Raw genomic sequence first — 17,365 nt, 5'->3', positions numbered from 1 at the left:
GGTTTCACCATGTTGACAAGGATGTTCTTGATCTCCTGACCTCGTGATCCACCCGCCTCGGCCTCCCAAAGTGCTGGGATTACAGGCTTGAGCCACCGCGCCCGGCAATTCTCATACTTCTTAGACGCAGGGCCACCATTCTCATCAACTGCTGACACTCAAGTTGCACTGTTATTACCTCTTGGGCCAGCATTCTAAAGGAAAAGAGAAACTTCCTGCCCTTCACAAGGTCATCCCAAGTTCCTGAAACAGGAACTGCTAGACAGGAAGACATCTTTACCTACCTTGAACTAGGTCTGAGTCAAGGACTCACACATTAATACTATAGAACAGGCGGGACCAGGTCATGAGGAACATCAGCGTAGCAGAGAATCCTTCCATGTGAGGGATCAACCCTAAAACCAACATAATCTCATAGCACCACCAGAGAATCCTTCCATGTGGGGGGATCACCCCCAAACCCAACATAATCCTAGAGCACCACATAATCCCTACAGGTGGGATAATCCCCATACTGGCAGAGCCTAAAATCACGAGATGATCTAAATCAAGTTTGTCCAACCCACAGCCCATGGGCCTCATGTGGCCCAGGATGGCTTTGAATGTGGCCCAACACACATTTGTAAACTTTCTTAAAAGATTATCAGGGTTTTTTGCAATTTATTTTTATTTTTATTTTTTTAGCTCATCAGCTATCATTAGTGTTAATGTATTTTTTGTGCAGCCCAGGACAATTCTTCTTCCATTGTGGCCCAGGGAAGCCAAAAGCTTGGACACTCCTGAATTAAATGCAACAGATTCCCCCGTTACACCATTAAATAAACGCAAATGGTAACTTGTCCCTGGTGGACTTGTAGGAAGTGGAGACAGGGTCCCCGTTTTTGTTGGGTCTTGGGGGGGAAGTGGGGAGACAACAGATCTTATTCCCACAATTCATTATATTCTGAGCAAAGGGCTTGGGAAAATGGGTGTGATGTTTTTGGGAGGGTTTCCCTGCAGTGTTTCTCTTTGCCTTGGGCCATACCTTCCCTTTGATGAGTGAAGGACCTTCAGCTGCTCTGCTGTTTACGTCTAAGCAAAAGGTAGGTAAGGTTACACTGAGGTTCAAGGAGACGGAACTAGTTATAGTTTTTGAAAGTCCATCAGCTGCCATCTCCTTCTCCTACCTCTGGTAAAAGATCCTCTCTTTCCTTTGGGTAACCCACTCCACGTGACTCTGACAAGAATGTCCAAGCACTAATGCCCCTCCTACTCCCCCCAAAAAACTTAGTCTGGGCATCTGGGTATATGACACAATATAGGCCAACCAGAATATCTGCCATTCATTCATCTGTGAGCCCGGACAGAGCTGATTGGAATCCAAGATTTTATTTTTGATCTTGATACTTTAATTTTATGTCTTCTAAAATATAAATACATATATTTATAGTAGAGATGGGATCTCACCATGTTGACTAGGCTGGTCTCGAATGCCCAGCCTCAAGTGATCTGCCAGCCCTCAGTCTCCCAAAGTGCTGGGATTACGGGCATGAGACACTGCGCCTGGACAATTTCTGTCATTTTAAGCTGCTCAGTTTATGATACTTTATTATGACAGCTATAGAAAACCAGTATAGTATCCATGTTTATCTGTGTACATGCGTATATTGTTTTAGTTTTTGAGGAACAGAATGATACTATATATAGCAAGGTAATTAAGAGCACAGATTCTGAGGCCAGACTGCCCAGATTTGAATCCTGGCTCAACCATTTTACTAGCTATGTCTCAGTTTTGTCATCAGTAAAATGGGTGTAGTAATACTAGTACCTATGTCATGGGTTGAGACATAAGGATTAAAGGAGCTAATGGATAGGAAGGGCTTATAACAGTGCCTGGCACACGGCAAGCCATATAAAAGAATTATCATATGTTATCCCTACAAATTAATACAGAGCTAGCTCTTTATTCTAATTTCTTCATACACATGTACAGAATTTTATATTAACAGGGCAATTCATCCTTATGAAGATTTTTTTTGCATTCTTTCCCATCCTCATTTCTTTTTCCTTTGCTGACCTTAATTGACCCCTCTCTTCCTACGCATTCACCAGGTGCTTCTCCTCCCAAAGTTATATGTCATATCTGTTGTGAGTTACATTGCGTCCCCCTCCCCCAAAATATGTTAAAGTCCAAATCCCCAGTACCTGTGAATGTGACCTTCTTTGAGGGCCTTTACAGATGTAATGAAGTTAAAATGAAGGCCTAGCAGATTCGAGTGGGCCCTAAATCCAATAACTGGTAACCTGGTAAAGAGAGAGATGTTTGAAGATGCAGAGAAGGTACTTGGGAAGAAGACCATGTGATGATGGAGGCAGAGATGCGAGCCAAAAAACACCAAGGATGGCTGGCAACCACCAGAAACTAGAAGAAGCAATGAAGGAGCCTACAGAGGAGGCATGGTCCTGCTGATGCCTTGATTTCCAACTTCCAGCCTCCACATCTGTGAGAGAACACATTTCTGTTTTTGTTTGTTTGTTTTGAGATGGAGTCTCCCTCTGTCACTCAGGCTGGAGTGCAGTGACATGATCTTGGCTCAATGAAGTCTCCACGCCCCCAGGGCTCAATTGATTCTCTTGTGTCAGGCTCCTAAGTAGCTGGGACTACAGGCATCTGCCACCACGCCCAGCTAATTTTTGTATTTATAGTAGAGACGGGATCTCACCATGTTGGCTAGGCTGGTCTGGAACGCCTGTCCTCAAGTGATCTGCCCGCCGTCAGTCTCCCAAAGTGCTGGGATTACAGGCATGAGACACCACACCCAGACGGTTTCTGTCACTTTAAGCTGCTCGGTTTAGAATACTTTGTTATGACAGCTCTAGATAAACCAGTATCCATGTTTATCTGCCTATCTTGCCATTCTTTACTTCATGCTTAAGTAAACATACTACACACACACTTGGGTTGCATTAAAATTCAGCTTCAGCCTCAATATTTGTTTGAATTTTTCTGTTTGACTTTGATCTCACCTCAGTCTTTTGGAGTTTGAACCACTGTTTGCGAATTTGAAGGCCATTTCTGGCATCTCTGAACTTGCATGGTCAAAATAAATACATGATAGATTGAGTTACCACCATCTCTAACTAGTGCAATGACATTAGGAATATGAACAGATCATGTTCCTATCTAATCTTAAAATTTTAATAGTCACTTTCAAATTTAAGCATTCTAATGGCCAGGCGTGGTGGCTCACGCCTGTAATCCCAGCACTTTGTGAGGCTGAGGTGGGCGGATCACGAGGTCAGGAGTTTGAGACCATCCTGACCAAAATGGTGAAACCCTGTCTCTACTAAAAATACAAAATTAGCCGAGCGTGGTGGTGTGCACCTGTAATCACAGCTACTTGGGAGGCTGAGGAAGGAGAATTGCTTGAACCCAGGAAGCAGAAGTTGCAGTGAGCTGAGATCATGCCACTGAACTCCANAAAAAAAAAAAAAAAAGGCATTCTAATGTAGCTTGGAGTGAAAATTGTGTGTGTGTTCAAAGTTAAATTTTTATCAGTCAAAGTATAAATAGGTGTATAATTATATAATTACAGGAGTTAGAGGCTGAAATAAATAATGGTGATTATTATTAATCACCATCTGCCTATAAGGTACAAATGATTCTTCAGGAAACTGACTGTGAAACAGAGGTTAGAGTTCAGGAAATTAATTGAGGGTGCTCTCAGGATTCACACTTGTAGGGGAGTGAGAAAGTAGGATTAGGCAGTGAGAGAAGTTGAACTACTATGCAGTCATAACAAAAGCCCCAGCCAATCCTACAGGAAGCTCTGCAGCTAGATGGCTCCACAGAGATGTCCTGCATTGGGGAAAGGGGACTGGGCCTTTACACCACTGACAGACCTGTTAAAAGAAAAACTTCAAATTAAATTTAGCAGAGTTTATTTGAGTAGAGAACAATTCATGAGTAGGGCAACACTCAGAACCAGAAGAGCAGTGAGCTTTTACAAGCTGAACACAGAAGCAAGGTAGATAAATCATCTGATTGGCTACAGCTAGGCATTTGCTTTATTTGGGCACAGATATGATCAGTTACCTGCCTGTGACTGGTTGAAGCTTGGCTGTATATGACTGGCTGAAACCTTGCTATTTGTTACAAAAAGTATACTACTAAGTTAGATTTTGATTTGTTTACATTCTAAGGTTGCTGTTTATTAGGTAAGGAACTCAAAGCATGGAGAAAATCTTTGGCTCATGGCCTCCTGTTTATGCTAATTTAATAGAGCAATCATTGGATGTGAGCTGACCCAGGAAGGAGTTGTGACTTCAGAATATGGGTGAGGCAGCTCCCTTACTCTGAAGTCAACCCTTACAAGGAAGAACTTGGCTGCCAGCTGTCTGCCATCAACATTCCAAGCAGCTGGGATGAACCAGTGCTTCAGTCCTGGGGGTGCACTCTATCCATTACACCATACCTTTGAGGCCCCCAAAAAATTACTGAGAACTTCCACATAATTATACAACTCAGGAAACAGACTGAGTGTTGGTATGAAGATTAAGGGTGCTTTAGTTAAATGCCATTTGAAAGAATATTGTCTCCTCTTTGAACTGGCAACTGATTGTAAAAATATCAATCACAACATGAGTCAGAACAGCAAAGATTAGATTCCATGAAAATCCAGAGATAATTTTTGTGATAGGCAGCCTTCTTTGTAGAGCTGTTTGGTATTCTATCACTCATATTATTAACAAAGATAAACTTTAATGACTCTCTTTGATGTTTTTTAGTTATTTATTTACATTTAGGCCATGTATCCTTTTTAGAAAAAGTGTTATCTGAAAATTGCTCCCATTTGTGAGGATGAATTTCAAAAAGATCGACAATTTTGCTTACTTAAATTTATTGAAGTGGAGATGAAAATCTCTAAAATCATGTGTAACAACTTCTGTGCTAAATCATCTTTGATCCAGACATCATGATGGGTCCAAAGAGCATGAAAAAAAAAAAATAGAAAAGTGTTGGAAATGAGATTACCCAAACACATTTTGTTCTCACTAATCAACTTCAAAACAGATTTTATAAGCATACTTTAAAAAGATTCTTTATAGTTTTGAGTTAGTGAAGGTGAAATCTTAAAGCTGTAAAATTGATTGCATAACACTGTCAACCATTTTTTTGAAGTAGAAGATGGATTTTCAAAATTTGCTAAAACTATGATTTTAAAAGTTCTTTCTAGAAAATATGTTTTGAAAAGTTATTCCAAATTATATTCAGCTGTGCACAAAATTATTTTATGTACTACTTCTATATCTTATAATTGAATATTTGGACATAGAGAAACAATCAGGTATCTTCTTGATTTATGATGAATTTCACCATATTTCTACTTGGTGGTAGAGAGATTTCTTGGTCTTACACATAGATAATAACATCGTGAATATAACTTACGGAATGTAGTCATATGAAAAAAATCAGTTATTGATAATGGAACAAAAATGGCAAAGGCTATGAGTGAATTAGAAATTAGAAGTATACTATTTCCTCACACCTTCAATTGTGTGACCAGGAATAATTAGAGCTCGGTATCAGATAATAGAATTGCCATCCATAAGCAGAAAGATGGTTGGGCCACACTTTCATAATTCTTCAGCCAAAATCAAACTCATGACATACAAGAGATCTTGGAATTGCATTCCTATGAGGTTTTTAAACAGGATGACGGAGCAGCTCCTCCATGCTGTAAGAGATACTTAAACAAAAAAGCAATACTGTACTCGGAAGATTACAATATCCACTTAGAAGGACATACTGATAACTGAGGGTTGCTTGAAAAAATTTGGTTTATTTGATGAACCTACTGAAGAAATAACCAAACGAAGGAGCTTTAAGAGCTGAAGTACTGATACATGCTGTAAATGTTTTGCTCCTGTCAATGCGCTGAAATAGGTGCATGGCTATTGAATGCCGAGATACAGATGGAAATTCAGAAATTATTTTTGTGGGATTGTCAGCCTTTCAAAATAGCTTCCAATGATCTCTACTTCCTGATATTCCTGTCTTTATGTAACCTTCTCCCAAGTATGGGCTCAACTTAGTGACTTACTTGTAACCCATGGTATATGGCAAAAGCGATGGAATGTCATTTCCAATATTAGATTACAAAAAACTGTGTGACTTCTGTCTTGCTAGCACACTCTCTGCATGCCTTTCTGATTTTCATGTATTAATAAAGTAAGTGGCTATATTGTGAGCTGCCACTTTTGAGAGACCCATGAGACAAGGAACTGAGGGAAGCCCCTGCCAACAGCTAGAAAGGAACTGAGGCTCTCATTCCAACACCCTGTGAGGAACTGCATGTTGCTGAAAGCCAATGAATAAACTTGGAAGTGGGTCGTTCCCCAGTAGAGCCTTCAGAGGAGAATGAAGACCCTGAGCCAATACCTTGATTTCAGCCCAGTAGTGAAAAACTATAAGCCAAGTACCAAGCTAAGCTGTGCTCAGATTCCTGACCCACCGAAACTGTAAGATAGCGTGTGTTGTTTTAAGATGCTCAGTTTTGGGATAGTTCCCTATGTAATAATAGAGGGTTAATATTAATACTTTTTTGTTTGTTATATTAATAGTAGTTTGATATCTTGAAAGTGAATTGTCTTTCTCTATTGTCATATTTCTCATCCAAGATTTAAGGAGAGATTCTTCCCAAGAGCCTGTGTGAAATAGCAAGCAAAGGCAAAAATCTTAGAGAAAAAAAAAAAATAAGAGAGAACAGAACTTTCTCGTTTTGGGGAATGGCAGGCCAGGCTATGTGGATCAACTCCTCTGCTGAAAGTAGTTAAAAGTGTGGGATAAAATACTCAAAACCGCCTTTATGAAATAACAGAAGGACCGTCTAGTGAGGAATTTCCTAGCTAAAACTTAGAAAGTGAGAACTCCAAGAAGTAACCAGAGCATTCACACCTACTTTTGACTGATGAGCATAGGCTTACTCTGACTGTAAAAATGAGCTGTAGTTTTCAGCAGTCTCCTGAGATGAGGGAACAAAAGTAAAAGGGGCACCAAAGTGGTACTATGGCATATGGCAAAAGCAAACTGAAAGGCTCCTTTCAGGGAAGGCACTTTGATCGTAGAATGCAAATGTACCCAGGTGGATGGTCTGAGGTATGAGGAGGAAGCAGGTGATAAATATATGGGTGTATCCATTGGGATTTGAACGGGAAACTGGCGACTCATTTAAGAGCCCAGTTAAACATAGACTTGGCTGGACATGGTGGCTCATGTCTGTAATTCCAGCATTTTGGGAGACCAAGGCAGGTGGATCACCTGAGATCAGGAGTTCTAGATCAGCCTGGCCAACATGTACTAAAAATACAAAAAGGCCCGGTGGCACATGCCTGTAGTCCCAGCTGAGGCAGGAGAATCGTTTGATCCCGGGAGGTGGAGGTTGCAGTGAGCCGAGATCGTGTCACTGCATTCTAGCCTGGGCGACAGAGCCAGACTCCATCTCCAAAGAAATAAATAAACATAGGCTAATGAAGGCACTAAACAGAGATGTAGACAGGAGTAAGAAGTCCATGCATGAAACTGGAAACCATCATTCTCAGCAAACTGACACAAGAACAGAAAACCAAACGCCACGTGTTCTCACTCATAAGTGGGTGTTGAACAATGAGAATACACGGACACAGGGAAGGGAACATCACACACCAGGGCCTGGATGGTCAGGGTCTAGGGGAGGAATAGCAGGGAGTGGGGGCATTGGAGAGGGATAGCATTAGGAGAAATACCTAATGTAGATGAAGGGGCAATGAATGCGGCAAACCACCACCATGGCACCAGTATACCTATGTAACAAACGTGATTGCACATGTACCCCAGATCTTAAAGTGTAATTAAAAAAATGAAAACAAAACAAACGAAAAACAAAGAGGTCCAAAAAGGGATAGGACAGCGTCCAAGGACAAGCAGCCGTGGGAAGCTGGTACCAACCTAGACCTGGTGGGGCAAGGGCAGTATCCTTGGAGGATGGGCTGCCTTATAGGATTTGTGGCACAGGGGGATGCAGCCACTACCAGAACTGTGGGGAGGGAACAGGAGGAATAAAAACCCTGACTTCTTTTCTCCCACCCTTCACTCTCTGGCCAGTGCCTCCCACTAGCAAGGAGAAGCTGATGATGCGGTCCTGAGAGGTCAGCCTCCCAGTGCACGGAAATGAGCAGAGACGAGTGAATAATGGTTCTGGAGAGGCACAGGTCATCCCTCTTGCCGATGAGCACCATTATGTTCTTTTGTTTGGATGAATAAGCTCACATCTTTAACACAGAGACACCCAGTATTAGTTCTCCTGTCACTGCAGAGGGAGGTCATTCCAGTTGTACTTCTGAAACTGAAATTATAACAACAGCCATGAAAAGTGCTCTTCATGTAAGATATCAGGATGAAATTGAGGTGGGAAAGAAACGATTAGTTACCACAAAACATAACAGCTGCAGTTCATGCTTCTACAGCTGGTCATAAAGCCTAAATTGATAACCATTTTATGTCCCTCTTACCTTCTTCCAGCACTTTGGTTCCTTGGAATTTTTTACCTGGTGGGCTGACCCAAAGGATCCAAATCATTAATGCTTCCTCTGTATTGCATTGCTGGAGTTATCCATTGACCATTATTCTGGACTTAGAGTATGAAGAGGTTCCCCACTGAATAGTCTGGGTTCCACTCCTGATTCTTCTTGATAGCACTATATAGCAACGACACATTTTTCTCCCAATAATTATATCAATTGATACCTTTACTGGCTTAGTAAAGGTACCTCCTTCTCTGCCTGATGGTTTAGCATCATGAATTGCCCAAAATGGCCAAAAGGCATTCTCTGCTCCCAGTTGAAACCATAATTGGGTCCTTGAGTGGAAGTGTTTCTCCTTGAGACACTGAGATTCTCAAACCCACCCATTCCGAGGTCGCAAGTTTAGGAGGCAAAAATTGCACGTGTGTGATTAGATGGAATGGGAAAAGGGCCAGTCCTCCCTCCACTTCCTGGTCTTCACACTGTGTTTTCTGGCTCTGGGAGAAATGGCACTGTATATTGGTGCTGGTTTAAGGCGAATACTGTTCAATAGCACCTCACCTGACCTCACCAAATGTTCACCTCCAGATGGCACGGTGACTTGCCTTCCATAAGTCATCCATCCATACCTCAAATCACCTGCTTCTGGGTAATGAGGCCAACCATTGTACTTTATTGGCCTTAAAATTATTTTCTTGTTCAATGTGTGGGACCTGGAGGGGTTGTGCATTTACCTGGCAGATAACAAAAATAAGTGATTCTTTTAAGGTAGCCATGGATGCTTTCTGATGTTTCTAACATGCGTCATGCAAGGACTCGTTGATCTTTTCCTTTTTTGTTTGGTCTTCGAGTTGGTCAGAGGCAGCCTGTCTGCCACACAGCCTTCATAATAACCTTTCTCACAAGGTGACTGCGTGCCACTTAATCTCCCAATGCTTTGGCCTCCACCTGCACTCTGTGTTATTTCGCCGTTGGTAATAATTTGAGTAACCATAACACAATAAAAATAAGTGGGAGGCGTAAATATAAGACACATATAAAATAAGAAAATAGTAGTTGTATTGGAGATGTGCAAATTGAGTAAAGGGTTCTAATGTCCTATCTTAAGTTGTAGAAGCTTTAAAGTTCACTATCTTTAGATTTTATTAACTGTGTATTTTATCATTTTTAAAGAATAGGTAGTAAAATTAGCAACAGAGAGTAAAACTTCTAAGCTAGTGGAAAATAAAGGGATTAAGAAGAATAAAAATTGCTCCAGCAGTCCAAACATAGGCCAGAAAGAAGAAAAAAGGAACCAATGAAAAGGCAAAAAAAGGAAAAATGATACAAAACCAAACAAGGCAGAACACAAAAAGGTACAAAAACGGTAGATTCAAAACTAAATGTATTAGTAATTGCATTAAATGTAATGTAAGGCTTCAGTTAAAATCAGTTTGCTAAACTAGGCCAAAAAGATATCCAGCTTTATGCTATTTACAAGCACATCTAAAACATAATGGTACAAGAATATCAGAGAAAAAAAGATGAAAATGGGTATATGATGCAGCAAATACTCACCAGAAGAAACCCGGGTAGATATATTCACATCAGCTAAAATAAACTTTATCTAGGTAAAGTGTTTAGGCAAAATACTTACCAGTAATGAAGATCATATCACAATGATAACAGTTTTGTCAGAATATTTAAAAAACAGAATTAGTATACACTAAATAATGCAACCTCAAAATATATAAATCCAAAGTTGTCAGAACTACAGAAAAAGTACAAATTCATAATGATAGTGGGAGATTTTTTAACATATCTCTTTCATTAATGAGTAAATTAGATGAAAAAAGGGAGGATATCGAAAATCTACACAACATCATTAACATCATTAACAAATTGACTTAAGCAAAAGTCAAAACTATGCTCACAACAGCAACAATACATTCATTATTAAAGCACACACAGAATGTTTATAAAACTTGATCAGAGACTGAGCCATTAAGAAACATCTCAACACAGCTTAAGAGATTCATATCACAAAAATTATATTTTCTAATCACTTTGCTGTCAAGATGGAGATCTGAAAGAAAAATATTATTGAACTCTTGAAAGCTTGAAAATTAAGAAGTCGCTTCTAAGTAATCCATGGGTCAGCAGTCAGGTTGGAAATTAGAAAATATTTAGAGAGATATTTGGCTATTTGACCACTCCAAATCTTAAGTTACAATTTTATCCCCAGTGTTGGAGATGGAACCTAATGGAGATGTTCGGGTTATGGGAGTGGGTCCCTCATGAATGGCTTGGTGCTGTCCTCATGGTAGTGAGTGAGTTCTTGCTCGATTAGTTCTTACAAGAGCTGTTGTTAAAAAAGAACCTGGCACCTCCACTGTCTCTATCTCTTGCTTCCTCTCTCCTCATGTAATCTCTGCACATGGGGCTCCCCTTTACCTTCTTCCATGAGTAGAAGCTGCCTGAGGCCTCATCAGAACCAGATGCTGGTTTCATGCTTCTTATACAGCCTGCAGCACTGTGAGCCAAATAAATGTCTTTTCTGTATAAATGATCCATCATCAGGTATTGCTTCTTTAGGAGGACTAAATGGACTAAGATAGATATGAATAGCTTATAATCATATTACTGGAATTGAAATAAGATAAACTGGATTCAGTCTTTCTTCTCAAGAGATTAAAAAAAAATCAGGAGGCCGGGCGCGGTGGCTCAAGCCTGTAATCCCAGCACTTTGGGAGGCCGAGATGGGTGGATCACGAGGTCAAGAGATCGAGACCATCCTGGTCAACAAGGTGAAACCCCGTCTCTACTACAAATACAAAAAATTAGCTGGGCATGGTGGCGCGTGCCTGTAATCCCAGCTACTCAGGAGGCTGAGGCAGGAGAATTGCCTGAACCCGGGAGGCGGAGGTTGCGGTGAGCCGAGATCGCGCCATTGCACTCCAGCCTGGGCAACAAGAGCGAAACTCCGTCTCAAAAAAAAAAAAAAAAAAAAAAAAAAAAAAAAAAAAAAAAAAAAAAAAAAAAATCAGGAAAGTAGACATAAGAAAATAGTAAAATAAGTAGAAAATAATACATGTTTTGAAATGCATACAATAGAATCAACAAAGCCCTAACTTGTTCAGTGAAAAAGTAATAAAATTGATAAACCTCTGGGGAGTGTAGCAACAATGAAAATGGAGAAGGCGTACATAACTAACGTCAGAAAAAAAAAAGGACATAACCACTGACGTTGCAGACATTGAGAAAATAAAGATAATATTTTGAACAATTTCACATACTTTGACATTTAGATTAAATGGATAAATGAATAAAAATATTTAATTTAGTATAACAGCCTCAGAAAATAAGTAGAAAACCTGAATAGTTCTAAAACTATTCAGAAGACTCAGTAGTAAAAATCATCCCACAAAGCAAACTTTAGGTCAAGATGGCTAAACTTTAGGTCTACCAGCAAACTGTACCAAAACTTAAGGAAGAAAGGATTCTATTCCTATTCAAACTCTTGCTTATTTACTTGGCTAATTATAAAATTCATACTCAAACTCAACAATATGAACAAATGAAAGTATGGGCAAATCTGAATTAGGCATATAGCGGCACAAATATTTAGCCAAACTTGCAAATTAAATAGAACTAGACATAAAAATGATAATGCATCATAGCCAATGTGTGTTTATGTCAGCAATGCAAGGGCGGTTCAACATTAGAAACTCACTTAGTGTATTTATCCCAAGCACAAATACAAGAAAAAACATAATATGACTATCCCAGTGAAGGGAGAAATGAGTCTGATGAAATTCTATCTTCATCCAAAACAATTCTCATCAACTGAGGAAGATACAAATCCAGTTAGAAAAAAAAAAAAAATCAGGCAATCCAATGGCAAAATTGAGCAATGACTTCAAAAGTGATTTTACAAGAAGAAAATCCAATGAACTCCAATTGTATAAGAAAAGGTCCTTGACCTCTTTAGAAGTAGAAACCAATCAGTATCATAGTGGGTACCACTACAGATTCATCAGATTGCTAAAAATGGAAAGTACTAAGGGTTTGGCAAGGATGTGGGGTAATAGTAACTCTCATATTGTACACTTTTGGGAGTGTAAGTTCATGCAATTATTTTGGAAAATTATTTAGCTTTATCTGCTGAAGTAGGACATATATACACACACTCACAGACCATCCCTGACTATGATGGTTCAACTTAGAATTTTTCATCTTTATGATAGTGCAAAACCCATACACATTTAGTACTTCAGTATACCGAGTACACACTTAATATAATCCAATCATAAATGGAAAATATTGTTAAGTAAAAAATTACTTGTGGCTTATGATATTTTCAGTTTATGTCAGATTTATCGGGATGAAACTCCACCATAAGTTAAGGAGCATCTGTACACAGACATACACGCATACCTACAGAAATTCCACTAAGATGCATACTCTAAAGACAGGGTTCTAGGAGATCCCAAGATTGTTTCAGGGGGCATCTTCAAGGTCAAAACTATTTGAGTAATAATACAAAGATGTTATTTGCTTTTTTCACTGTGTTGACATTACGTTGCTGCTGCAAAAGCAATGGTACATGGAAAGGCTGCAGCCTTCGCAGGAAGCCAGGTAGTAGCATTAAATTGTGCTGGAAGTTGCAGTCTTTATCACCTCACACTCACAGGTAAAAAAATTCCAGCTTATTTGAGATTGCACTTGATGAAACAGTAAAAGCTATTAATTGTGTTAAATCTCAACCATTGAATATACTTTTTTTTAAGCTTTTATTTTAAGTTTGGGGTACACGTGCAGGTTTGTTGTACAGGTAAGCTTGTGTCCTGGAGGTCTGTTGTGCAGATTACTTCATCACCCAGGTATTAAGCCTAGTACTCATTAGTTATTTTTCCTGATCCTCTCCCTCCTCCCACCCTCCACCCTCCAATAGGCCCCAGTGTGTGTTGTTCCTCTCTATGTGTTCTCATCATTTAGCTCCCGCTTATAAGGCAAGTGGATCAATGAAGCGTGGTATATTCACATAATGGAATACTATTCAGCAATGAAAAAGATGAAAATGAAATACAGCTACATGAGTACATAGAGTACACTCATCAATGTGACATTATAAAAATTTGCAAAATCAAGTGAACACATAGAATCTTGTTCCATATATGTAAATATGTAATCTTAAAAATAAAGGAAAACTATATAACTAATAGCAATAAAAAGAAAAGTGAGGGCAAAATTTAAAAAAAGTTAGAACGCTGCTGACTTTGGAGGGAGGCAGGGGTTGTTACTGGGGAAGCCATGTGCAGGAGATTCTGAAATATTGTGTATGTTTCATTTTTTGACCTATGTGACTACTTTAAGATGAATCTTAACATCTACTTCTGAAACTATTCAGAAACTCGCTTTTTTTTTTCCTGTTCTGATGAGTAATGTGCCCATGTTGTAACAAGGAATGAGGGAGGCACATCTTATACATGAGCCTGAAAACCCAGTCCTCACACTTAACGAACTACAAAAGGATCTAGAAAGTAGCTTTTCAAGCAGTAAACGAATATTCAGTTTGTGGTATTGTTTTAATTAAATTGCATCATCAACTTTGACCAAAGCTTCTCAAAGAGGAAGTAATCCTTTCTTTGTGTTAGTTTCTATTCGTGAGGAAGGAAGCTTTAATAACTTGGCAATATCACTAACACAGGAACTTTTGCCGGCAAAGTGAGCATCTATTTAGTACCAGAACTGTGCAGTAAGGTGAAAAGAGAAAAAATCAACAGCTAAAAGTACCGAGAAATCATTGTTCTCATATTCTAATGTAAAATGTTAAAATTTGACTCCTCCACATTTTTAACTGTTTATGCTGAGCTAATTTTAGTGTTTTGAAAAGTTGTGAAAACGGTACAGAGAATTCCTGCAAATCCTTCACTGAACTCTCCTAATGTTATTCTCTTACATAACCACAGCATAATGTTCAAAGCCAGGAAATTAATATTGGTGCAATACTGCTAATTTCACCATACATTTTTAAAATAATAATTTATTCAGAATTCTTTTATATAATTCATGGTCATTTGGATTTTCTTTTTGTGAAGTTTACTGCTATGAATGTGTGTGTCTGTCTATACTCATATGTTGAGATTGAATCACCAATGTGATGATATTCTGAGATAAGGCCTTTGGGAGGTGATGAGGTAATGAGAGCAAAGCCCTCATGAATGGGATTGGTGCCCGTATGAAAAAGGCCCCAGAGTTCCCCTTCAGCATGTGAGGACACAGCCAAAAGTCCTCATTTCTACAAAGCAGGAAGTGGGCCCTCACCAGACACCTACTCTGCCAGTGCCTTGATCTTGGACTTCCCACCCTCCAGAATTGTGAGAAATGAATCTCTCAAAGTGGTATTTTGTTTATTTGTGCTACTTTCTTACAGCAGCCTGAATTGACTAAGATATCAACTCAGATCATTGGTGAATTTTTCTATTGAGTTGTCTAATTTTCTTCTAATTACATTTATAGTTCCCTTATAGTCTTTATTCAATGAGAATTATTTTCAAAATATCATTTATTTTAAATGGCAATGATAAACCCATATATATATATATATATATATATATATATATATATAGAGAGAGAGAGAGAGAGAGAGAGAGAGAGAGAGAGAGAGACAGAGTCTCACCCTGTCACCTAGGCTGGAGTACAGTGGCAAGATCTTGGCTCATTGCAAGCCCTACCTCCTGGGCTCAAGTGATTTTCCTACCTCAGCCTCCCTAGTAGCTGGGACATCAGGTGTGTGCCATCACACCTGGCTACGTTTTTTTACTTTTTGTGGAGATGAGGTTTCACTATATTGCCCAGGCCAGTCTTCAACTCCTGAGCCCAAGCAGTCTGCCCACCTCAGCCTCCCAAAGTGCTGGAATTACAGGCATGAACCACCACACCTGGCCCCGTGCATGTGATATGTTCATTGTTAACAGAATTAATATATTTCATGAAAAATACCTACATTATCAAAAACAAAAATCAATGTAAAGACTGACGTTGTTTTACATTTTTTGCAAATCCCTTTCATGTCTGGCTTAAGGGAAATTGATTTTGCCTAGCTGCTTCTTTGTTCAATTTATGTGATTTTTAAACCTTTATCCTGTACTCAATGGTGTTGGCAAACCAAAGTTACTCAGCCGTTATCAGATCGATGGGCATTAACTTTATTTCCAGTTTTGTCACCATGAATAATGCAACAATTAACCTCCCTGTGTGTTTACCTTCTGTACTGCTGCTTTTGTTTCAATGGGGCTTCCCAGGAGGGGGATTCTGAGGTGAAGTGAATGTGTGTGAGTACAGCTAATGGACAATGCCAGATTGCTTCTACAGGTAAGGGCATGCCTTTCCTCACACTCACACCAGCTTAAAGGTGGTCACATTTCCTCACACCCATGCCAGCTTAAGGGTGTTACAATTTTTCCGGTTCATAGGTGTAAGGTGACATTTTATTTTGACTCAGATAAGAACTTTTCAAACTGCTGGTTAATTTGAGCAGTTGTTTCATGTTTCGCTTTTTGGATTTGCTTTTCTGTGAATTCTCTAATTACATTCTTTGCTCATTTTCTATTGGAATGTTTGTCTTTAAAAAAAAATTCAATTTGTAAGACTTCTTGCTGGAATATAGATCTTGACTTTTATCTGCCACATGTATTGAAAAATTTACCATCCCGGACCCCTTGTCCACTGATTTGTTTTTGGTATATTTTACCACACAGTTTTTTATATCCACATAGTCACTTATGACCACTGTTTTTCTCCACAGCTTTTGGGTTTCTTGTCTTGGCTGAGAAAGTTACCATCACAGCCACATTGTCTGTTTGCCTTTTCTCTTTCTTCCTTTCTTTCATTCTCTTTCTTTCTCTCTCTCTCTCTCTTTCTTTCTCTTTCTTCCTTTCTTTCTTTCTCTTTCTTCCTTCCTTCCTTCTTTCCTTCTTTTTCTTTTATTCCCTCTCTCTCCCCCTCCCTTCCTCCTTCCGTCCCTCTTTCTTTCTTTCCTTCCTTCCTTCCTTCTTTCTTTCTTTTGTTCCCTCTCTCTCCCACCCTTCCTCCTTCCCTCCCTCTTTCTTTCTCTCTCTCTCTCTTTCTTTCTCTTTCTTCCTTTCTTTCTTTCTCTTTCTTCCTTCCTTCCTTCTTTCCTTCTTTTTCTTTTATTCCCTCTCTCTCCCCCTCCCTTCCTCCTTCCCTCCCTCTTTCTTTCTCTCTCTCTGTTTCTTTCTCTTTCTTCCTTTCTCTTTCTTCCTTCCTTCCTTCTTTCCTTCTTTTTCTTTTGTTCCCTCTCTCTCCCCCTCCCTTCCTCCTTCCTTCCCTCTTTCTTTCTTCCCTTCCTTCCTTCTTTCTTTCTTTTGTTCCCTCTCTCCCACCCTTCCTCCTTCCCTCCCTCTTTCTTTCTCTCTCTTCTTCCTCCCTCCCTCCCTCACTCCCTCCTTCGCTTCCTTCCTTTCCCTCCCTCCCTTCCTTGCCTTAATTCTTTTCCCAGTTAATTTTGAATTTCCCAGATATATAATCATGGTAATTGCAGTAATTAAGATATATCCCTTCCAGCGTTAATACCGTTTTTATGGCTCTTTTTTGTAATTGCATTTGGCTAGCACCCTCGGAGCATTGTTTGCAGTGCGCAGCTGAATTACATTTCTCTATTGGGGGTTCCATCACTGTGTGAGTCATGATAGGAGGTTCTCACCACTAAGGACCTAAAAGCTAGATACATGCTTTCCTGGAAACCTAGTGGCTAGCATGCAGGTATCTGGCTAAACTTACACTGAGACTTTATAAAGACGTAAAGAAGGGTTCAGTGCTC

At 39.5% G+C, this 17,365-nt stretch overlaps 1 non-coding gene across 1 annotated transcript; it reads right to left on the bottom strand.

The window, feature by feature from the left end:
* Nucleotides 1-13,951: 13,951 nt before the first annotated feature.
* LOC119467675 lies at nt 13,952-14,056 on the bottom strand. Its single transcript, XR_005196217.1, has one exon. It is a non-coding gene; the product is annotated as a small nucleolar RNA U13 (small nucleolar RNA).
* Between the last annotated feature and the right edge of the window lie 3,309 nt (nt 14,057-17,365).

The sequence above is a fragment of the Cebus imitator genome, unplaced genomic scaffold (genome assembly GCF_001604975.1).
Source record: "Cebus imitator isolate Cc_AM_T3 unplaced genomic scaffold, Cebus_imitator-1.0 Scaffold316, whole genome shotgun sequence".
Classification (NCBI taxonomy): domain Eukaryota; kingdom Metazoa; phylum Chordata; class Mammalia; order Primates; family Cebidae; genus Cebus; species Cebus imitator.
The sequence above is the reverse complement of the archived record's forward strand: the minus strand, read 5'-3'. Positions and strand labels throughout refer to the sequence as shown.